This window comes from Ceratotherium simum, chromosome 2, assembly GCF_057802395.1.
Source record: "Ceratotherium simum simum isolate JZ-2026a chromosome 2, ASM5780239v1, whole genome shotgun sequence".
NCBI lineage: Eukaryota > Metazoa > Chordata > Mammalia > Perissodactyla > Rhinocerotidae > Ceratotherium > Ceratotherium simum.
The window spans coordinates 97049684-97073090 of record NC_141901.1 but is presented as its reverse complement, the minus strand read 5'-3'; the positions used below and the strand labels follow the sequence as shown (position 1 = coordinate 97073090).

The window sequence follows — 23407 nt, the reverse complement described above, 5'->3', positions numbered from 1 at the left end:
ATGAGCAATATAGGGCCAAATACTTAACATGGCGTCTGAGGCCCTGTGTGATCTGTCTGCTGCTTACTTCCCCACCCTCACCTCACACCACTCTTTTTCTCTCTCTTGCTGGCCCATCAATACAGAACTTCCTTCAGTTCTTCAAATGTGCCAGGCTCCTTCCTGCCTCAGGGCCTTCACACATGATGTTCTCCTAAATCACTTTGCTTGGCTAATTCCTACACATCCTTCAGGTGTCTGCATATGGATTGTGTCCTTAGGGAAGCTTCCCTGACTGACTGGCGAGGCCGGGGGCCTCCTCTCCCTGTCCGCATTACATGCTCCCACAGCACCCCGTGCTTTTCCTTCTAAACACGCATCACGGCCATGACGAACAAATTCTGTTTACAACGAGACAACTCCTTGTTTACAGCCCATCTCCTCTGTGGACGATGAGCTTCATGAAGTTGGGGACCCTTTGTCTTGATCGTCAGTGTGTCTTCAGTGCCTGGGACAGAACAGGTGCTGAGTAAACATTTGTCGAATAAAAAAATGAAAGGTTCAGTGTTTGCCTTGGCAGGCCCCGCTCTCCATCTCCATGGGCTCTGTTAACTATAAACACTGGCACTGCCATTTGTCACGTGACTACGGAAGCTCCTGGCGGAAGCAGCGAGCCCAACCATGTGATTTGGTTGGGTATCCTGAGCCGGCTTTCTGCCCGGCCAGACCAGAGTGGACCTTGCTCCCAGGAGATGGCAGTGTTGCACAGTCTCTCTCTGGCCAAGGGTCCCAGACTCACTTCTCCGAGGCCCTGGGAGCTGCAGGGCCGGACTTTGACCCTCACACCCTGGCAGCCAAAGTCCGGCCCTTGGAAAGAGCTGTGTGTGCAAAGCAGCTCAGAGGCAGAGATTTTGCTTCGGAGACTGGCAGCTCCTCAAGCCAAGACGAACAAACTCCCAGTGGATCAACTGATGGATCTGGCTCGGTCCTCTGTTCAAGAACCCTGTCCTTCTCAGGGTGGCTCACAGGCTCCCTGTCACACGTTGTGCTCTGTGGTCTCCTAGGAAAGAAGACAGAAGCCACAGTCGGTACCTCCTGAGCTGTGTAAGATTCTCCCACTCATAATTTCTCTCAAATCCCGAGGCTGCTCCTGAGGGTGCAAAATAGCAGGACTACCAACGTGGACCCACACATGGACAGTCCTCTGTTCAGATCCCGGCTCTGGCACCTCCTGGGTGACCCCGGATAAACGCCTCACCTTCTCTCAGTAAGAGAATAGTCATGCCTACTTCTCAGGCTTGCGCAGAGTGGTCGAGCCAACGGTGCCATCGGAGACCCCCTGGCACCCTGCCCAGAGCCTCATGGCTGCTCGGTCAACATCAGTTCCCTCGCTCTCCCTCTCCTGCTCCCTCCACTGTGCACAGAAGAGAGAGGGAGGAGCCTCCTCAGCAGGTGTTACTGGCAAATGTCTCAAAACAACAACTTCCTTCACCTCCCCGGAGCACCTTCCCATCCCCAGTGTGACTGTAAAGCTAGATTAAAAAGTGCCCACGGTCATTGGCTCATGTCCCAGTCGGATCATCCGTGTCACGGGTCCCTCCACGTGAGCCTGGCTCCTGCTGCCCCCGGTGGGGAGCCAGGTGCTCCTGGGGACCCTGAGGTCCCACGGCCTGGGCTCCTTCTCAGTTCCTTTCTCTCTTTCCTGTGGAGCGTTTGTTCACAGCACTGGAAGGGTTTTGGCCCCGGTGCTGGGCCCTTATCTCCAAGCTGTGTGAGCCCCGTTCCTGCCACGTCAGAACCCATTAGAGGCCACTCCGCTGAGGCTTTTGAAGGAGTAATGGGCTTGTAGAGGGAAGGGGCCGTGCCAAGCCAGGCCAGATGGAGTAAGTAATGGAGGCCCAGACGAATCTCACTGGTCTCTGTTTTCCAATAGATAGGCTGAGCCCAAGGGCTTGGCAGTCTCCAGACAAATTACTCTTGTCAGCTTCAAAGCACACGCTCCCTTCCAAGTCAGAATGTTTATGCTTTCTCTCTCTCTCTCTCCATCTCCTTCTCCCTCTCTCTTGAAATAAAAAAACTGGAATGAAAAATGGGGTGCATATGAAATGTTGTGACATTTTTGCATCGTGTAATAAGAGCTTCCATCGGGCATTTACTGTGTACCCAGGGATGTGCTGCATCCTCTAAGAGCATCCAACTCACTGATTTCTCACTGTCACCCTACAAGACAGGAAGATACTAGTGTCCCCATTCTACAGATTAGGAAACCGAGGTTTAGAGAGGACCACTGACTCGAGGTCGGGCAGTTAATAAACTGTGGAGCAAGGATTCAGATTTAGCTTTGTGTTACTCCAAATGCTACACCTTACACATTCTTTAGTCTTCAGAGTGGTTAATCCCTCTGATTTAAGTCTTCGCCTGAAAGGTGAGTCTGGCTCTGAAGCCAAGAACAGTTTCCTGCTCCTTCCCATTGTTAGCAATCCCCCTGTGGTCTTGGGCCAAGATCATGCGGTGAGGATAGGGCACCCAGAGAAGCATTTCCCGAGGTTATGCTGTAGAAAACCCTAGTCTCTGAAATATGTGGGAACAAAGACCTGTGGTTAAATGAATTCGGGAACCACCACACGTAATCGATCCCTCTGAGAACCACAAGGCGTGTGAGCAGGCAAGAAGTCCTGAAAGTAAGGAAACCCAGGGAACTTTGTTTTACCCACCGTTTCCCCACATTATTTGACCCAGTTATGTTTTTCAAGGCACACCTAGAAACATCCATGGAGCCCAGTCCTCAGAAGCCAGTCTGCTCCCGAGCCTGCTGCTGAGAGCACTGTGGGCAGCAGCTGCGTGCTCACCAGGAAAGCGGAATCTAGGCCATGCTCCCAGCCTGACACCCAGACCCCAGTTCCCCAGTGACCTGAAGGCACCACTGTCTGGGGAGCCTGCTCCAGATTAGAAAGAGGCCAAGCAAAGGCCAGCAGACCAGGCCTCGATCGGACACCCTCGTCTTGAGCGACACCAGCACCAGGACTGTACATTTGGAAACTGACTGAGAAGGAAGGGCCAGCTCCTCCCTCGTCCAAGCAGCCCCAGACCTGCACCTACCACAAACAGGACCTGGAGAAGAACGCCGTAGTTAACCGGCCCCGGCCCGCCTTCGCGTTTTGGGAAATTCCTCACCGAGGAGAATCGGCTCTATGAGCGATGGTTTCCTCCTTCATTTTGCACATGCTGCTCAGAACTCAGTGCCCATCATTGGTTAAAAATTCCCAGATGTCTGGGCTGAGCCAGTTCTGGCAGCCCCACCATCTGCCGCACTCACAGCTCTGCCAAGCGGAAGTGCCCCACCCGTAGTCCCCGAGGAGGACAGTCCCATATGCTCCGGCGATGCACAGGGCGCTCCTCCTACATCTCAGTTGGGCAGGGGCAATGGGACCACAGATGGGCACTTGGCTCAAGGGCAGCCAACCTCTACTCGGTCCAGCAAATGGATGTGCCTTGGGGCAAAATGCCAACTATAAAGGCAGTGGAAGGAGCAACGGCTGCCGAAGCTAAGAGGTCCTGGTACAGACAGGAGATGGACAGGACGTGGACCGGCTCAGGGTGAGCCACCGTAATGAGAGAGCAGGGGCTACTGGCTGGAGAGAAGATACAGCAGAGGATGGGAAGGAAGGGAGAGGAGAGACAGGGCTGCAGTGTGCTCCAGGCCGAGCAGCGGGCAAGGGGTCACACCTTGTATGAGCTTCCAGCAGCTGCTGTAACAAATGGCCACAAACTTGGTGGTTTAAAACAACAGAAATGTATTCTCTCACCGTCCTGGAGGGCAGAAGTGTGACATCAAAGTGTCTACAGGCCACGCTCCATCTAGAGGCTCGAGGGCAGAATGCCTCTCCTGTCATCTGGCAGCTGCCAACTTTCCTTGGCTTGTGGCCGCATCACTCCAATCTCTGCCTCCGTGGTCACACTGCTTTCTCCTCCATGTCAAATGTCCTTCTGTCTCTCTCTTACTAAGACAGTTGTAATTGCCTTTAGGGCCCACTTGGATAATCTAGAATAATCTCCCCAACTCAAGAGCCTGAATTTAGTCCTATCTGCAAAGTCCTTTTGCCAAATAAGGTAACTGCTATGAACGGATTTTGTCCCCTCCCCCAGTTCCTATTTTGAAGCCCTAACCCTCAACGTGGCTGTATTTGTAGATACAGCTTGCGGAGGTAATTAAGGTTAAATGAGGTCATACAGGTGGGGTCCTCCTCCGATAGGATTGGTGACCTTACAAGAGGAAGAGAGCTCTCTCTCCATGTGCGTGCACCGAGACCAGCCCACGAGAGGACACAGAGACGGTGTCCGCCTGCCAGAAGGACGAGCGCTCTCACCAGGAACCAAATCCACCAGCACGTTGACCTAGGACTCTCTAGCCTCCAGAACTGTGAGAATTAAGTTTCTGTTGTTTAACCCACCTGGTGTGTGGCGTTTTGCTCTGGCAGCCTGAGCTGGCTAGCACAGTAACATTTACAGGTTCCACTAGGACCTGATCTCTTCGGGGGTCGCATCCAGCCCACAGCACACGTCAAGCCCAGGGTCCTAGCCTGGGGTCTACAGTGGCTTTCTGGCGTCTGCTCATGCTGCGCCGGGTCAGCTACTCCTGTTTTCTCCTCGTTCTGATGTAGGGCTCACTGGGAGCGAGTCTCTGTTCTTTGTGACCCAAGAGCCCTGCTACCAAGAAGACGTGCACACCAGCAGACGTGATCCCCTCTCCTCTAAAGTACAATCCTGGTGTTCGTTCTCCTGCCATACACGTGGCCCTCAGCCTATACTTTTCTCTAAATGAGTATACCCTGGGAAGATAATGGATTAAGCCTGTATTAGTCAGAGTCCAATCAGGAAATAGCACTCGATGGGGGAGATTTAATCCCGGGAATTTGTTACAGGGGTGTCTGAAGGGCTGGACGTGCTACCAGGAAGGCAAGGTGACCCAGAGACGAGGGAGTTTGGGAGGAGACGGTATTACCCAAGCCCAGGACCAGAGTGCCTGGTGGGAGCCGGGGCCCTGGAGGCGGGCTATCTGGGGCCACATGGCCACCAGGTAAGAGCCCACAGCAGGGCTGCCTGACGAGAGCCGAGACCACCGAGAGAAGGGTGTGCACTGGGAGGTGGACCCCAGGGGATGCGTCCACTGCAGGAGCTGCTGCCTGGAGCTGAGAGAAAGGGAGCAAAACGCCCCAGCTCCTCCTGAGCCGTGCCCACCACTTCCCAGTAGTGTCTCCCAGTGGCTGAACCCGGCCAGAATTCTGTGGACAAAGGAGCCCAAGAAACAGTCGCAAGGGTGGCCATGAGATCCAGGGTAGGGCAGGAGGAGGGTGGTAATGGATCAGAGAGCCAGCAGGCAAATGACCGGCACAGGGCTCTAGACACCCCCGAACGAGGGCACCAGGTGTTGCCTTCCTTGGGAACGGGGTCACCAGGGCACAGAGCGGGTCTGAGGGTAGAGGCCGAGAACACTCACGAGTGGAGAGGAAGCACAGCTGGAAAGGGAAGAGCCTGCGCCCCTGCATTGCCCGGACCCCAGCCTGACTCCCATCTCTGACCTCTACATGCTTCCAGCCCTCCGGCTATTACGCTGCCAGAAGCACCTGCCAGCCCTGCTGGGGGCCGTCCACCTCCCCTGCACTCTAGAGACCCACCTGCTACTTATTCGTACCTGCTGCCTCTCTGACCCCCTGATTCCAGAGCCCCTGGCTCCTGACGTCCACCTCAGGGGGCTCTGGGTACAGAGGCTGAGCATGCGCCTCTTGGCTTGGCTCCAGGCCTCCCCTGGGCCTGGGGGCAGTCGTCCATCACTCATTTCCAAAGGGTGGCACAGGGATGCTGCCAGAAGGAGTGTCACTGTGGCTGATTCCTGTAGGAAGACCTGCAAGACGGTCTTTTTTGGAAATTTTAAGTCTTGGTCGTGCTTGGATACCTAGGCATTCTAATGACCTTCACTGGCGGGATGAACAAGCAATCACTGAGTGGCTACTGTATGCTTTTTGCTGTATTTGGGATCATGTGGAATGTATGTAGGCATGTGACCTTTCTCAAAGGTCACTGAGAAATTAACTTCCCTCCTTCTCTCCTTCCTTTCTTCTTCCCTTCCTCCCTTCCTCCCTTCCTTCTACACGCCATCAAATATTGATGTGTCAGCCGGGGATGCGATGGTGAGCAAGGAAGGACATCGTCTCCATCTTTAAGGAACCTCCGTTTGGTGAAGGAGCAGGAAGTACAATTACAGTTCACGGAAAGAGGCCTGGGGCAAGGCTGTCAGGAGAGGCGCTGGTAAAGGGTCCCTGGCAGGGTTTGGGGCAGAAGCAAGAGTCTGCAGGGTTCAAATGGGGTCACCAGCTTCAGCAGTAAGAATACAGGACGCCCAGTTACATTTGAATTTCAGATAAACAATGGACAATTTTTCAGTGTAAGTGTGTTCTGAATATTGCATGGGACATACTTGTACTAAAAATGTATTTGGTGTTGATCTGAATTCCAGATTCGGCTGGGTGTCCTGTATTCCGCTGGTGCCCCCAGAACTGTTAAGAGAAGGGGAACAGGAGGTCCAGGCAGAGGAGGAGCTTGTTAACCCCAGGAGGTAAGACAGCACAGTGTGCAGGACCATAAAATGCTCCATGTGGAGAAGAGATGCTCCTGTTTCCTAGCCCGGCACAGGGACCTAAGAGCCCTCAAGAAAGAACTGAAGTCTTGTTTTTGTGACTATCCTTCTAGAGCATCTAAGTGGATACCCGAGGGCGTAAGGACTCCTGCCCATTTCCACGCCCTCACCCCTTCAGGGCCTGCCCAGCTCGCGTCTCCCAACCGCTCACCCTGCACCCACGTCCTGTCACACAGGCTGAAACTTCAGGGTCATCCGATCATCACAGAAGGCTAGGACGGGATGAGCCTTCGTATCTTAAGACGAGTCAAGAGCGGTTCAAGAAGAGGAAGTGGACTGTGTCAGGACCCCCGAGAGTTAGCGGCAGAGCCCGCGTGTGACTCCATCCAGGGGTCCTCTCCTGCTCCCCTCCACTGTTCCTAGAGTTCTGCTTTGCCCACTTTGTCTAAATCTCTCTTGTTTCTTCATTGCCTCAGGAGCCATTAGACCATCCATCCAAAACTTTGTCTTATTAACTGTTTTTTTCTTAATTTAGCTTCTTTTTTAGGTATTGTTTACAGAAATAAATTGCACAGATATTAAGTGTTTGGTTCAATTAGTTTTGAACAATTTTACACTATCATGTAATAACCACCCCAAACAAAATATAGGTTACTTTCATCAACCTGGAAAATTTCCTTATGTCCCCTTTGAGTCAATCCCCCCACCTCAAATCAACCATTTCCTAACTTCTATCGCCACAGATTAATTTTGTCTGTTCTTGTACTTTATATAAATGTAATCACACTGTATGTCTTTGTGTGGGCGGGGCTTTTTCTGCTCAGGACAATGTCTATAAAACTCACCTATGTTGTTTGTATCAGCAGTTTGTCCTTTTTTATTGCTAAATAGTATTTCACTGTACAAATTTATGTTAAATGATGACTGTGTTTTCTCACCCTGAGTAGGTTGCTAACCCTTCTCCTGGGAACTTAGGAAGGTGAGGTGACCTGATGTCACGTCTTAGGTCCCAGAGGTCAGAGTCAGGCACAGAATCCTCACCACAACCATCAGGAGTACAAGTCACCAGCAGAAGGGCTGAGCCAGATCCTTGGTTATCCAAGGATCTAACCGCAGAAACCACCTCAGTGGAGCCCTGAACAGGAGCAGGTGGCGTCAGAGTCTGGGCAGACGTGGAATAGAACGGGGCAAGTCCAGAACAAAGAGAAGAGAAAGTGGGAAAGCACGGTGTCATGGGTTGAATCATGTCCCCCCCAACAGTTGAGGAAGTCCTAACCCCTAGTACCTCAGAATCTAACCTTGTTGGGAAACAGGACCTTTATAGAAGTAATCAGGTAAAATGAGGTCATTAGGGTGGCCCTAATCCAATATGACTGGTGTGCTTATAAAAAGGGGAGATGTGGACACAGACCCACGGGGAGAATGCGTTGTGAACATGAAGGCAGGGATCAGGGTGCTGCATCTACAAACCATGGAACGCCAAGGATGCCGATGAACCCCCAGAAGCAAAGAGAGACAGAACAGATTCTTCCTCACAGCCCTCAGAAGGAACCAACTCTTCCAACACCTTAATCTCAGACTTCCAACCTCCAGAACTGTGAGACATAAATTTCTGTTGTTCTAAGCCACGCAGTCTGTGTGCTTTGTTACAGCAGCCCCCAGGAAACTAACCCACATGGAGGATGCTGGCATGCCCCTGGACTCTGTCACAGACCCTCGCTCTTCTCTAACTTGGTGGCATCATCCAGTTCTTTGGCTTCAAACTGTCAATAAACCAATAAATTCCAAATTTATATCTCCTGCCCTGGCCTCTCCCCAGAACTTCAAGCTTCTTTATCCCACTGTTCATTTATCATTTACTTGGATGTACTTTAGGCATCTCAAATTAAGGTGGTTTAAACAGAAACCCGAATCCCATGCACCGTCGTGACCATCTTATTTCTTCTCTGCTGTGAAGTTTAATCTTATGTGTCAACTTGACTAGGCCACTGGGTGCTCAGATACTTGGTCAAACATTATTTCTGGGTGTGTCTGTGAGGGTGTTTCTGGACGAGACTAACGTTCGAACCAGCAGACCGAGTAAAGCAGATTGCCCTCCAGTGTGGGTGGGCCTCATCCCATCTGTTGAAGGCCTGAATGGAACAAAAGGCTGGGTAAGAGAGAATACTTTTTCTTTTGCCTTGTTGCACCCCTGAAAGCAAGATGGGTCACCAGCAGCCCTACTGGAGTCACCTGCGAAAATTCAGCTAGAGTTCTTGCTCTTGCTGTGTCTGCACAAACCGGCATGGTCAGATCAGGAAATACCGCCTCAATATCTGCCTCCAGTGTTTCCGTCAGTGTGAGAAGGACACAGGCTTCATCAAGCGGGACTAAGTGATCTTCCTCGAATGGATCATCCAAGACGCCTATCTGACGAAAGAAACAGTGCTAGCTCTCCGTACATTAAAGAAGAAAACACGAAACAAAAAAGTTGAAATAGTTAATTGGTTACAGAAATCTCTTTTTTAAAGTTTACTGTTATCTTCCCAATAGAATCATCTTCAAAATATATGGCTTATTTTCCCTCAGTTATGTAAAAGCATTCATGCTGAAAAAGAAAGAAAAGAATTCTTCCTTTCTGCCTGACTGTCTTCCAGCTGGGACTTGGTCTTCTTCTGCCTTTGAACTTGGACTCAGCCTGGAACTGCACCTTCTGCAGACATGGGACTTTGCAGCCTCCACAACCCACGTGAGCCAATTCCTTATGTAAATCCCTTTCTCTCTCTCTCTCTTTATATACATATCCTGTTGGTTCTGTGTCTCTGGAGAATCCAGACTAATGCACTTGGTTTTACCCATCTCAATAAATAATCCCCAGGCATCCCGATGCTCAAGCCAAAAATCTAGGAGTTATCCATCACTTCTTTCTATCCAGTGTATCTGAGAGTGCTGTCAACTTGAGCTCAGAATCTTCTCCTGAACCCTCCACTTGTCTCCCCGGCACCATCACCCCACCCGGAGTGCAGCGGTGGCTTCCACGTAGTGACGCTGCTGCTGCTGTTACTGCCTCGCCTGATTCTCCACAGAGCAGCCAAAGTGGACTCCTAAAAACAAAAGCACAACACAGCCCTCCCCTGTTTAAAACCCTCTGAGGGCTTCACAACACACTTAGAATAAACTCCAAACGTCCAGCCTTAGCTCGTAAACCCACGTGATGGCTCCCTGACCACCCCCTAACCCTCCCCCTGGCCTCGTCTGAGTCCTCACACATTCCAGCTTCCTTCTCTGCACTAGCTGCTTCCTCTTTCCAGAATCCCCTCCATCCCCGGCCCCTGCCAATACTCTCTTGAGGCAAATGCCGCCTCCTCAGAGAAGCTCTCCCTGACCACTCGTTCTGAAGCAGCTGCTTGGTCACGGTCACATGACACACTGCGACTGTCAGAGGGAACAGCCCTCATCGCTGGAGAAGAATTCTAGTGGTGGTGTTTGTTCATTTCTTTCTTTATTGCCTCCCCCGACCAGAGTGTAGATCTCATATCTGCCTTGTTCGCCACTCTAAATCCCGTTCCTGAAACAGCTGGGGCCACGGCGGGCGTGCAGCAAGCATTGGTTGGAGGACTCGACGTGGCTCCGAGACGTGTGTTCACGCCTCTTTGGAGCACGTGGACGGATAAGCCTGGTTAATAAATATCGAGTTAGACAGATGTTGGCTCCCGGTACGCGGTTGACGTTTGCAGCGAACACTTTCGGTGCCCCATGCCACGTCCCTCAGCCCACCTCTGACTCCAGCTGCAGCTGTGGGGGCAGTTCTGCCACGTGACCCCTAAGCTTTTCTTAGGGCTTCTGCAAAGAGCGGGAAAGGGAAGGGAAGGAAAAGGAAGGGCAGGAGAGGAGAGGAGAAGGAGAAAGTCCCACCAGAGCCCAGAGAGCGGGAAGTTCATGCAACGCAGGGGAAGTGGGAGTTGAGGGATAAAAGGCCTCCAGTCTCCCAGCGGGCCTGTGCTGAGGCCAAGCCTAGAGCAGCATCCAGAAGTCCCGGCAGAAGGGGCCAGAGCTGCTCCTGGTGGTGACTAGGTCACACCCACTACTGGCTTCTCCTCCTTCTAACTCCCCGCCCCCGTGCTTTCTGCTCACCTCCCGCTGAACTCCCCGCATCTGGGTCCTTGTCCTGGGCCCTGCTTTCAGGGGAACCCAGACGAGGATTGTGCTCCACGGTTCCCAAGGGAGCGAACACTGCCATTGTGGTAATCAGTTGCAAAGCAACTTGAGAAACAGTCCCTCCTGCATTCTTGGAAAATGGTATTAAAAGCTATTCTCAAGTGCTTGCCTATAGATTTATATTTTTGTTGTGCTTTCCCCCTATTTATAAAAAATAGATTCTGATTTGTATGGAAAATAGCCATTTATAAGAGGATAACTTAGGTTTGCACCCTGCAGTTCCCGAGGTGCTTTCTCTCCCCTGGGACTCATTTGACTCAGACTCGTATGATTCCAGTCTGTGTGACCTTGACCAAAACACTCCAATTTGGGTCTCCCCACATGTAAGACGAATGGGCTAGACAGACACGTTCTGAGGTGCGTGTCAGTACTGAGGTCCTGCGGCCTGGATGCGAGACTAGAGAGCATTTGCGGAGGGCAAACACAGTTCCCCTTAGAGGCAGGGCACACCGCCTCTGCCAGAGGCGGACACTCCGTGAAGCTAAGGATGCTTAAGCTTCAGGGTCCCTCACTTGCCGTGGCTCTTCCAAGGCCCTGGGAGGGACCCTCCAATGCGCTCATGTGGCCATATGCTTTTGTAAAATGTGCAGTAGTAACATAGTTTCGCATTGTTTTTCTTGAAGAGGGTCCCTGATTTTCATAGGCTTCAGGCTGTATAAGGCTGGATCCACCCCGGCCGCAGCCTGTGCCCTGGGTAATCTTGTCTCAGCTCCACACTGTGGGCGCACTAGCTGTGCCGACCCAGCCCGCGGGGTCAGCGCGGACAGATGCAATCCTCTCCCACTCTTAATGCACTGGCTTGCGTGGAGGTAAGCCACAGGTGCACTCAGATCTCAATGCCTCGACTTTCAAGTCTCCGAGTTTGAAATCTCCGCACTGCTGAACTGTCTTGGATTTTAGAAGCTGAGTACCTCCCAATTCCGTTTTCTGGCCTGTCGTGTGTTTATTTAGAAGCTTTAATTAGCACACATTAATCTAGACTACTTCTGTCTCCCTGAAAATGGTTTTAACAGATGATGGGTCTTGCTTATTAGGTAGGCTTCTGGCCACATCAAGGCCCCAGGTTAATCAGTCCCACAGTGTTTATTTGTTTTTAAAGTTTATTTACCATTTATTGAATGCCAAATTGCTCCTTCTGAGCCTCTGGCTTCCTCATTTGTAAAATGGAAACAATAATAAGGAGGATAGTAATAATGATAGTATCTGCCTCATAAGGTGGTTGGGAGATTAACTGAGAAGCTGAATGTGAATCACACAGCAGGTTGTAGATGCTTAATGAAAGCCGTCTCCTCTCCTCTCCTCGCCGGCCCTTCCTCTCCAAAAACTGTAACAGTAGTCTGTGCTACAACTGACTCAGATTCAGGTGGTTAATTGACTGTTTAATATGTATAAATCATTTCCCTGGTAAGAAGCCTATAAATTCCTCAAATGCACAGACTACATCTTCTCCACCTTTAGCATCCTTCTGTCTCCATGGGGTTTCACATGGTGTAGGGGCAGAGTAGGGTTGTCAGGTCAAATTGAGTCAGTGTTCTACCCATTTCTCTCAGTTGTCGAGGAAAAAAAGAGTCAGGAGGCTGCTCAGAAGGCCCTCGAGGCCCCTGCTGCAGACCGTGCTCCCACTTGCCTGCCTGCTCAGGAGCCCAGCAAGCCTGTTGATGCCGGGGGTTCTCTCCATCACTGTGACTCCTCCAGATTGTTCTGGCAGCACTGTAGCTCCCACTCAGGGTCTGGGGAGGCGGTAGGGCTGGGGCGGAGGGCAGGCAGCCGCGGGAGCCATGTCCTGGGTCTGAGTGACGTGCAGGGCTCACCTGGGCATTCGCCCTGGAGCCCCAAAGCTCGTGGCGGGCAGGGTCTCTTGAGGCCAGAAGTAACGACACCTAAGGGAGGGCGGCGCAGCCTGAGCAGCACGGCGCCGGCCGCGTGAATTGAAGGGCAGGCCGGGCAGGCGGCCCACCTGGATGCTCATCTACACAGGGGATCAAGACAGCGCCGGATGAAAGAGGCGGAGTACAGATTGGTCCTGCTCCCGCTGAGGAAGGCGACACTGTCATGGGGAAGGAAAAACGCTCTTTGCTAGTCCCACCAGTCTCTGTTGTGTTTTTGTGAAACTCACAGTTGGTCACAATCTGACGAAGTTCTGAAAACCACAGCACGATCGCACAGTTGGTGCTGTTTCCTGGGAACTTATGACGTGTTTTATCACCTAAATTTAAAAATCCTTGAAAGTGCTTCCTTAAGAAGCCCACTTCAGAAAGTCAGCAAAGAAAACTGAAGAGAGAACCAGAAATTCTGAAAGGAGGGAAATTTTGTCAAATTTTCCTGAACGTTGATTCTGCTGCAGCCAGTAGACCAGACTAGTAATTAAGTTGTTTCTGGAAATAGTATTTATTCATAGGAAATCAGTAGTTATTCATAATATTCATCCATAGGAAATGGGAACCCCCACTTAATAACTGTTACGCAAATCATCGGAGAATAGTGATTTGAAGGCACGGCGAGTGGTTGCCGCCTGGGTGTGCCCCCCAGGGTGGGGATGGGAGCCTTGTACACAGCTTGCCGTGATTGGGGTTCCCCCAAAGGCCAACTCCGAGCCCAGGAGAGCGAGGACAGGTTATTGAGGAGATTCCCAGCCTGGTAGGGGAGGGGGAGTGAGACAGGGAAGGGAGGGCAGCAGAGGAAGGAAGCATTTCCAACCATCTTACTTTGCGGGACACCCACTGGGAATTCTGGGAGCCAGCCTAGGACACCTGCCTTAGAGTCAGCCTGCCAGAGGATGGGCCGAGAGCTGGAGAATTCAAATACCAACTCCCCCAGCTCCCACTAGAGGGCTGCCCCAAGGGGTGTTCATGCTAGGACTTGTCTGTCCTGCCCTGTCTTCAGGCAGAGCAGGTTTCCTCCATTAAAAAACAAAACAAAGGGCCGGCCCTGTGGCTTAGCGGTTAAGTGCGCGTGCTCCGCTGCTGGCGGCCCGGGGTTCAGATCCCGGGCGCGCACCGACGCACCGCTTCTCTGGCCATGCTGAGGCCGCGTCCCACATACAGCAACTAGAAGGATGTGCAGCTATGACATACAACTATCTACTGGGGCTTTGGGGGAAAAAATAAATAAAATTAAAAAAAAAAACAAAAAAAACAAAACAAAGGGCCGGCCCCGTGGCTTAGCGGTTAAGTGCGCGCGCTCCGCTGCTGGCGGCCCAGGTCCGGATCCCAGGTGCGCACCGACGCACCGCTTCTCCGGCCATGCTGAGGCCGCGTCCCACATACAGGAACTAGAAGGATGTGCAGCTATGACATACAACTATGTATGGGGGCTTTGGGGGGAAAAAATAAATAAATTAAAAAAAAAAGAAGCTTAAAAAAAAAAACAAAAACCCGGAGCAAAGAGGTGCAGATGTTAAGCATCTGTTGGGCCAGCTCACCCTGACATGGGAAGGCCTGGGTCACACAGGCACCAGCAGCATCTGCTGCTCTGCGGGATTGCTGGCCCTCAGCACAGTGCCTGGCCACAGCTGGCGCTCAGCACTTTTCCACTAAATGAATGAATCCACAACTGCAGCCGTTTTAGAGAGGCCACGACGGAGGCTGAAGAGGGAGCCCATGGTGCAACACGCAATGGCAGGGCCTCAAGAGCCGTGGCTTCTCCAGGCCGCAGGCTGTGGAGACAAATATAAGACAACTTTGACTGGGGTCTTGGGACTCCACTGTGGTGGAGATGAAGAAAGGACTTGAAAACTGTACAACCAGCTGAAGCTGGAGGGGAACAAGATACTCACAGAGGTTCACAACGCTTTCCACGGATCTCCAGGAAATGCTGCCAGACTGATGCTGTGTGTGAGGCCTAGACCCAGAATTACAAGTCGTCCCTGGTTTAGCAGCCAGGCCATTTGGGGTGGGAGGCAATGTTTTATGAAATTAGAATCGGATGTGGGAAGAGGTGAGCGGGGTGGGGCCGGGAGAAGGAAAGGAGTTAAGAGAAGACCTCAAAGCTCCCGTGGGCCTAAGGAAAGCTTTTGATCCACCACGGTGACGTATCGTGGCAGCTGAGCACACTGGGTAGCTAACCCTGTCTGGATTCTAAGTCTTGTTTCCTCATTGACTGGCTGCCGGCCTTGGACGTTTGCTAGACTCTCAGCCTTTGTTCTCTCATTTACACAGGGAGCTGATTCCCACCCTGTGGGTTTGTGAGAGTGGAATGAGAGGGTGTAGGTAAATGACTTTCCTCTCCGTACGCGGGTAACAGTGCTGACTGTATGGCCGAAGTCATCCTCTCCCAGGGACTCTGTCTGTTGGGCTCCTCTGTAACCTCAGCATCTAACGGAGTGACTGGCACAGAGCAGGTGCATGAGAAATGATGTTAAATTGAAATAAGTCAATTAACTCATCACCTTCTCCTCTTCTATCCTAGAGCTAATTCCAATGTCCTGAGTGTGTTCAACTTGAATTGAAAAGATTCTGCTAGAACTTAGGCTGCAGACAGGTTTGCTGACCTTATCCTGTGCCAGGCTCTGTGGGACGCACTTTCTATGGATAATTTTCTTTAATCCTAAGAACAAGTATTAGGGTGAACCATATGGAATTGTTATTTCTATAGGTCAAACTGGTCAAATATCGACAACTTCATAGCTTCTACCCTATCCATGGGTTTGGTCTTGTTGTTGTTGTTCTCATTGTACAGATGAAAAATCTGAGACTTGAGAGGGTAAGTAACCCAACCATGGTCTCACAGACCCGTGAGTCTCAAGGCGTCCTGCACGTGCGAATCACTGGGGACCTCGTTAGAGAGCAGACTCTGATTCAGTGGGTCTGAGATTCTGCATTTCTACAAGTTCCCAGGTGGTTCCTGCTGGTCTGTGGACCTCATGCTTTAAGTAGCAAGGAATAGTTTATAGCTGGTTTGAGTTACCCCAGAGCTGAGATGGGGACCAGTAAAGAGACTACAAAACAGGCATCTTATATTATATATTGATTTTTGTAAAGAGACTTTCCCCACATTCAACTTTGCGCCTTGAGTGCCTCCCATGCGCTGAGCATGTGCTGGACACCCACCCACCAACCAGAAGAGGGCTCCCCTCCCACGTCCGTCCTTCCTCCCTCCCTCCCTCTCTCCCTTCCTTTCATTAATTTATGCATCCATGTATTTAACGAGCTTTTACTGAGTACTTACTATGTCTCGGGGCCAGTGCTAGGTGCAGAGGAAACAAAGATGAACAGAATTCCTGGGGCGGACCTCTGAGAGAACGAGCTTGTGGATATGATTATGGTGAAACGAAAGTGAGAGATATTGTAGAGTTAGTCCTGGAGGGCTCTGAGAATCGGGGAAAGCTTTTTATTTACGTGAGTAAAACGTGTCTGCCTCTGGCTGGCAGAGTTACTGTTGAAATCAAAATGTTCATAGCTGCTAAGGCCTCCCGATGTTTTCAAGGCGGGAAGCTCCCAGCCCTAAACTTGCAGAGCGTCACCCTCCATTTGTCACCAGTGGGGGGCGACAACGTGAAGGCTGAAAGCCGGGCCCTGAGCAGGAAACCTGCGGGAAACATCTCACGGCCCTGTGCAGGAGCTGGAAAAATAAAGTCTGGCAGTGAAATATAAATATAATTTTTCTTGTAGAAAGCTGTTTCAAAACTTTACAGCCTGTTCTCAGGGAGTAGGTCCTTCTGTTAGTGAAGGAGGAAATTCACATAAAGAAATCAGGTCCAGGTAAAATCAATGGGATTTAGGCCATAATAACAGGAGTCTATGGAACCAAAAACCGAGCAAAAACACCCCTCAGCGTTCAGATATAATGTGTCTTTAGGGACCTATCGATAGAGCAACTACTTGGTGGTTTCTAGGGACTGGGATGGTGCTCAGAGAAGGCAGCCCACCTTCAAGAGAAACGCAAATGTCAAGATTTTTCTTTAAATTGAGCACACGGTGACGACCTGCATTTTGTTCTGGGATCTACTCTAGGAGGGAGGCAGAGTAAGTGGAGTCTGTGCCTGCTGCTCCTGCAAGCTAGCCTCGCGTTGCTGGCTTCCACAAACCTCTCCATACGCGGGAAAATGCAAGATTATGTCCATCGTTGAGTTGCCTTATTCATCAACCGATTAGTCAATAGTGCACACACACCCTTCTGCTGGTGGCCCTTGTTGGGGTCCTGAGGGTTACTGAGGTCTCCAAGGCGTACTCTCTGTCCAGAAGGCACTGCAGCCCAGCCAGGAACACATGGGAACAGCCATCTACTTCACAAGAAGAGGAAGAGCCACATGGGTGGTCGGGGCACACAGTCGGGGTGACGGGGTGAAGAGCGGGCTCTCAGGTCAGCTGGCACCTTGGCTCTGCCTGTGCTGGGGGTGACCCTGGGCAAGTCCTCACCTCACCAGGACACCAACGGGGCTCTAGAGACAGACTCCTGGGTGTGATCCTGAATCTAACCCCTCATTTCTGGGGGGACTTGGACAGGTTCACCTCTCTGAGCCTCAGTGTTCTCAGTCAAGTGGAAATTACAGTAACAGTGCCAACTTCATGGAGCTGTTGTGTGGCTAATCTTGGTAATTCATGAAAAGTATTTAGTCCACTGTCTGGTGCACTGTTGGCTTTTATTATACTGATGGTGCCTCAGTTTCCTTTTCTGTAAACTGGAGATAACAATGGTCCACATTTCATAGGGCTGTTGTAGGAATTAAGTAATAAAAGATGTAAATTGCTGAGCACAGTTCTTGGCTTGTAGTAAGTATTCCAGAACCACTGCGAGTGAAGAGAAGATTGCTGAATGCCAAGGTAGTCAGGGGAGGCTTCCTGGAGGAAAAAGCCTTGAAAGAAAAGAAAAGAGCCTTGAGGGATGGATAGTCTTTGGAAAGGATACAAAAGGAGGCATTTCAGGCAGGGGCACAGACAGAAGCAAGGCCTGCGGTGGAAATAGGAAGACGTAGAGGGTCGGGTCTATAAAGGGAGCACCTGATCAAGTCAGAACCCAGAAAGACCGTCAGCCTCAGGGATGGCCACCTGCAGCAGCGGAGTGGTGTGTGCGTCGTGAGAGAAGTCACTGCGACCAGCTGCTTCCCTCTCTGGCCTCGGCTCCTGGCGGGAAGGATGGGGCAGGACGGATGGGGCAGGACCGATTCCTCATAGGGGCTCTTCCAGGGCTGGATTTCCGTCTGAGTCCAAGTCTGCGCAACAGCGGATCAGAGCACATACGTGAGCGCACGTGTTGACACAGCCCTGGAGGACTTTGAAACCCACGTATGAGCGTCTCAGTGTTCACACCAGAAGGCAGAGTCTCCTTCAAGTTGTTGTTCGTTCTTTCGTTCCTCCATCCATCTGTTCACCCATCCGATGTCTACTGAGCTCCCGCTGTGTGCACAACACTGTTCAGACCCCAGGGATTTCTTTCTGAAACCAAGATCTGACCACAGCACAGCCCTGCTTAAGTCCTTCCAGTGGCTTCCCATCACCAAGGGCAAACTCCTGGCCACGCAGACAGTATCCTTGCCCACCAGCATGCTTCTGTGTGTGTGGTTCCCTCTCTGATGGTCCCTCCTAGTGACCCAGATGCTTTTGAAATGTCCCTTCTGCTCTGACGTTGTCACCAACCCTGGCTCGGTTCCCATCCCTGCCCCAGGCTGGCGTCAAGATCTCTCCTCTGTGCTCACTCAGCACTCTGTCACCTCTGTTCCCTGCACTTGTCACTTTTTATTTTAGTTCATTGTTCGGGTGGCTTTCTCTCCTGCTACGTTTTTAATTCAATGAGGCAGGGACAGTGTTTTATTCATCTTTGTAAGCTCAGCACCTAGCGTCTGCCTGGCACATGAGAGAGAATTAAATTATTTGATGAATTCACTTGTTGAAACTTCGGAAGTGGATGAGAATGGTGATATGAATAGTAACGACCATAATAGTAACTGCCTTATATCGTGTGTTTCTTACGTGCTGAGCTCTGAGCTAAGAGCTCTAAACCGTGATCTGTTTAGTTTTAATCCTCACATCGCCCTGTGAGGTGGGGCGCAGAGGGCTGGCGAGGGGCACAGCGTCTCTGGAGGCAGAGAGCCCAGGTCGCATTCGGGCTCTCCAAGTGCCCTGTACGTTCCTGCACTTTGTGCTCTGAATGAGGGGCTTGGCTGAGGGGCTAGTGGGCCGGATGCTCCCACTGCGTGCTCAGCCGAGCGTTCTGCAGTGGGGCCGTATCTGCCCGGAGGAAGGGGGCACCTTTCCAAATGGGGAAAGTGACACCCCATGGGCAGCCACTGGCCTCATCTGGCTCCACACCTTGGCAGCTGTGGCCCTGCAACGATCCTCCTCAACTCTGCTTTCTGCCTTGACTTCCTCATCTGTAGAGTGGGTTACAGCACCACCACCCTCGGAGGGCTCTTGTCATGGTGAGGTGGGGTGATAAGGGTGATAGGCCTGAACCCCCACGGTCCCCGGCTGACATGTGGATTCAACAAATGTTAGTTATTGTTAGTAGTAGTAGTAGTAACAGCCCTATTTGCCAAACAAGAGACTTGTGAGAGAAAAGAGTTGGCAGAGAGCAGAACCTGGAGCATTCGTCCATTTAGGGGCATCCAAAAGAAGGATTGAAGAGCCGGGCTGAAAACATTGAGCCAGAGTGAGTGAGGGGCAAGGCTGGTCAGGCGACAAGTGCTTCCGAGAGATCAAGCTAGAAGAGGCTGAGCGAAAGCCCCTGGAGTCGACAGTTAGAGGTCATCAGTGACCTTTGAGTGAGAAGTATCAGGACAGCAGCGGGAGAGGAAGCCAGATTGCTGGGGCTTATGGGATCAATGAGTGATAATGTAGAAATAGTAACTCTGGCCTAGTCATCAGAAATTAGTTACGAGTCAGAGACAAGTAGGTCGTTGCTTTAGGGGGATGCAGGATGGATAAACAGCCCCCTCCCATATACAGTATTTAAGGAGACAGGTATTCCCTTCAAAGGGCCATATCAACAGGGCCCTCAGGGAACATGGACCCCTACCTCCGCGCCTGGACCCGAAATCTGTTTGGAGAATCTGACAATCTCTCCAGACTCCTGGGATGACAAGGAGATGACTCGTCTCAACTACCCAACTTCTAGATGGGACTCTCTTTTATTTCAAGAGACGAGAGTTGAATGGATCTTTTTTAGGCAGAGGACAGTCAACAGAATGCAGGTGCGAAACAGGGTAGGGGGTCCAGCACCCAGGGGGATGGATTCGTCCTGGGGGTGTTGGGGATGGAGAAAGGAAGGGGGAAGACACACAGACAAGTCACAGGTGTAGCTGAAGGAAGGAGAAGGACTCTCTGGATGGCCTGTCTTTCCCGGAAGAGAAAGAGGCCAGGTCCGCTGAGAGTGTGCTAAGTGGTGAGCAGCAGTGCAGCCATCAGGGCAGGTTCAACACTGCAACAAGCAACCCCTGAATTTTAGTGGCTTAACACAGCGAAAGTTCATTTCTCCTCCATCAAATCCAGTCAGCATGGGGTTCAGAGAGGCCTCTATTCTGTGCAGTGATCAGGGACCCTGGCTCCATACATTTTATGGCTTTCTCCATCTTCTGGCTCCTGTAGGATCTCAGAGCCCTTTTCTGGACCTTCTACATCTGCTGGTAAACAGGAGAAGAGAAAGACCGTGGAAGGTTGTGCAGGAAACTTTACAGGCCACGCTTGGAAGTGCTGCATGTCACTTTTGTCCATGTTCCATTGGCCAAACTTCCGTCCCATGGCCACTCTTACTGCAAGGGAGGCTGGGAAATATCATCAAACTGTGTGCCCAGTACTGTCTTGTCTGCGTCCTCGGTGTCTAGCACAGTGTCTGGAGTAGAGTGGGTGCTCAGTAAGTGTATTGAATACGCGCACGGGTGAACATTACCTTGTTTGCTCCTCATCACTGTTCTCTCCGCCTGTGCCCCCCTGCTCGAGGCTCAAAGATGGCCTAGGCCTGATGTGCTAGATGTGAGCTCAGGTTGGGCTTGTGCTTACAGCTGCTCTCCCTGAGATGCTGAGGTGGTGCGGGGACCACTCACACTCTCGGCACCTGTGTTTGCTACCTGGGGCAAAGCCTGAGGTCTGTGGTTAGTGAACCTGGCGGAGCGATGCTGACTTGCTCTCAGGGAGGTGAAGATCAGGGTCTTTCTTCCAAAGCCCAGAGCTGTAACAAGTTGAGCTAGTCAGCCAGAAAAACACATTAACCAACCCCTGAGCTACAATTTCCGATCCAAATATGAGTCAAGCAGCCCATGATTTTGCTAACCAGATTTCCCCTGAGCTATCCAGCCCCTTGCTAAACTAGCCAGTCCCAAGAGGAATAGACAAGTCACTGAGATAACCATCCTCCAGTTAAGCTAACTAGTTCTGATTCAAACTAATTGGCCACACGTTACCACTGATTCAACTGTGTCCTGCAGAGAATGTTTAAAACCCAGTACTGGGATTAACTTCTCCACGACCTTTCTAATGGCCCTTTTTATGGATACCATGAGCTCTAGAAAGGGAAGGAAGGCTGGTGACATGAGTCATAGCTTCCCTAAAGGGCGAATAAAGGACTCCTTATCAGGCTGGCAGAACTCGCCTGCGGCGGAGCGTGACGGGGGACCGAGTCGGGCAGGGAATGCCAGGGATATTTTTATAAACAACTCCAGAGATATCAACAATGTGGGGCTGGTGCAGAGATGCCCATATTTGCAGATGATATTTCATGAACAAGGGTGCTCGCAAATGAGAGTGAGTGCCAACAAGCCTGAGAAGGGAGAAGGAGGCAGAGGCAGACAGTTAAAAAACAAGTCTGCGTTTCAGACTTGGGGAGACCAGAGGTCAGGGCCGACGTCTCTGACTCAGCCAGCCTGGAACATGGCAGCAGAGGCGGGTCTGGGTATCTGGGTGCCCAGCTGATGCAAAGAGGGACAGGGTGCCCAGGGCCAGAAGCCCTGCCCAGACCGAAGGGACCACAAGCCTGAGAGCCCTGAAGGCAAGGAGATGGGCATCCCCTTAAAGAGCCAGAGCAGTGGAGCCCTCGGGGAACACGGACCTCTCTCTCCTACCGGGACCCCAAATCTATCTGGAGAATCTGGCCATCTCTCCAGAGTCCTGAGACCACAAGGAGGATGACTTGCCTCAGCTACCCAAATCCAGACAGGACCGCGTTGAGCTGCTCATGATAAAGGAACTCCTTTTGAAGCAATAGTCGTGGTGTCCTGGGAAGGGGCCAGGCTTTGGAGTCAGTGGGTTCTAATGCCCCCAATTACCTCTTAATAGCTAGGTGGCCTTGGGATCTCAGCCTCTCTGGACCTCTCTGAACCTCAGTTTCCTCTACTAGAGAACAGGAATTCTATTTTGCAGGTTAGTGAGGATTTAATGAGATTGTGCACGAGAAGAGCCTAACCCATTGCCTAGAAAGCAGTAAGTGCTTAACATAAACATCCCGTTCCCTTCTCCCCAAGCTCTACTCAGTGGTCTCTGGCCAGGCTTACTCCTTCCCTCATCACAGTGGTGCCCTGGGATGGCCTATGGCATCATTTCTACCTCACCCCGACTCCAGTCTACCTGCCAGAGGTTCCAACCCCTCCCAGGCCATGGTCAAGTCTCAGGCCCAGCACACTTACACTTCTCTGATTCTTGGAAAGGACGGGTAGACAAGATACTGGCAGGCAAGGGATCAAGATTGGGGACCTCTGCCAGACTTCAAGTAAAAAAGTAAAGGCAGTAGTGGCTGGGCTGCCCAGCCCGCATGTCTCCACCGGTCAATGTCCAATTACTTTCCAGTTCTGCAGGCGCAATATTCTAAAACACGGTGGCTTGACCTAAAAAAGGGCTAGAGTCAGGCACATTTATACTGTGTGATTCACCTGAGCTGAGCTGGTGAGAACGGAACGTGTTTGTGGGCAGCCAGAGGGCGTTCTGCATTCTGGGTTGCTATGGTGTTGATTGTGGTCTAGGGACCCCTTTGCACACGTGCATCTCCAGACCAGTGTTTATTACGGGGGATCTCTGGATCACCCTTCCCGGCACCTCCAGGGATGCTTACGCACGTTGAATTGTGGGGAAGCCCCTCGTCCCTCCTTGACCCCATCTCCCCTTCCTCTCTCTCACCGCTCCAGCACCTGGTCCTCCTACTTGAACACTCCGAGAATCGCCACTGGAGCCTTGTCCTCACTCTCCCTCCCGCCGGGGACCCTCTTCCCCCACCTCCTTCAGGACTCATCTATGGAGAACCTCTTACTGACCACACTTTAGAAAACGGCAACTCACCCCATTACCCGCTATTTCCTTCTCAGGATGACTTTTCTTCTTAGAACTTAGCGTCACACCTACTACTTATGTTCTGTTTATCATCTGTCTGCCTCCTGCTGGAATGCAATCTCCAGAAGACGAGATTTCGTTTTGTTCACTGCTGTCTTCCTGTTCCTGGAACAGCCAGGCCCCAGCAGGCCTTCGATAAATACTCGATGAATAGATATTGGACTTCACCTCCAATCTGGTCTGTTGTCAATCCAGCGAATTAGGTGGAATATCAGTAGTCACACTATACAGACAAGGAAACTGAGGTTCAGAGAGGTTGAGTGACTTGCTCAGGGTGACCAGCTAGTTAGAGACAAGGTCAGAACCAGAGCCCAGAGATCCAGAGTCTCAATCTGCTGCACGTTCTGAC

General features: G+C 51.4%; 1 pseudogene; it reads left to right on the top strand.

Annotated features, from left to right (window-relative positions):
• The first annotated feature begins 8815 nt into the window (after positions 1 to 8815).
• On the top strand, positions 8816 to 8986 carry LOC147918101 (small ribosomal subunit protein uS14 pseudogene; annotated as a pseudogene).
• The last annotated feature ends 14421 nt before the right edge of the window (positions 8987 to 23407 follow it).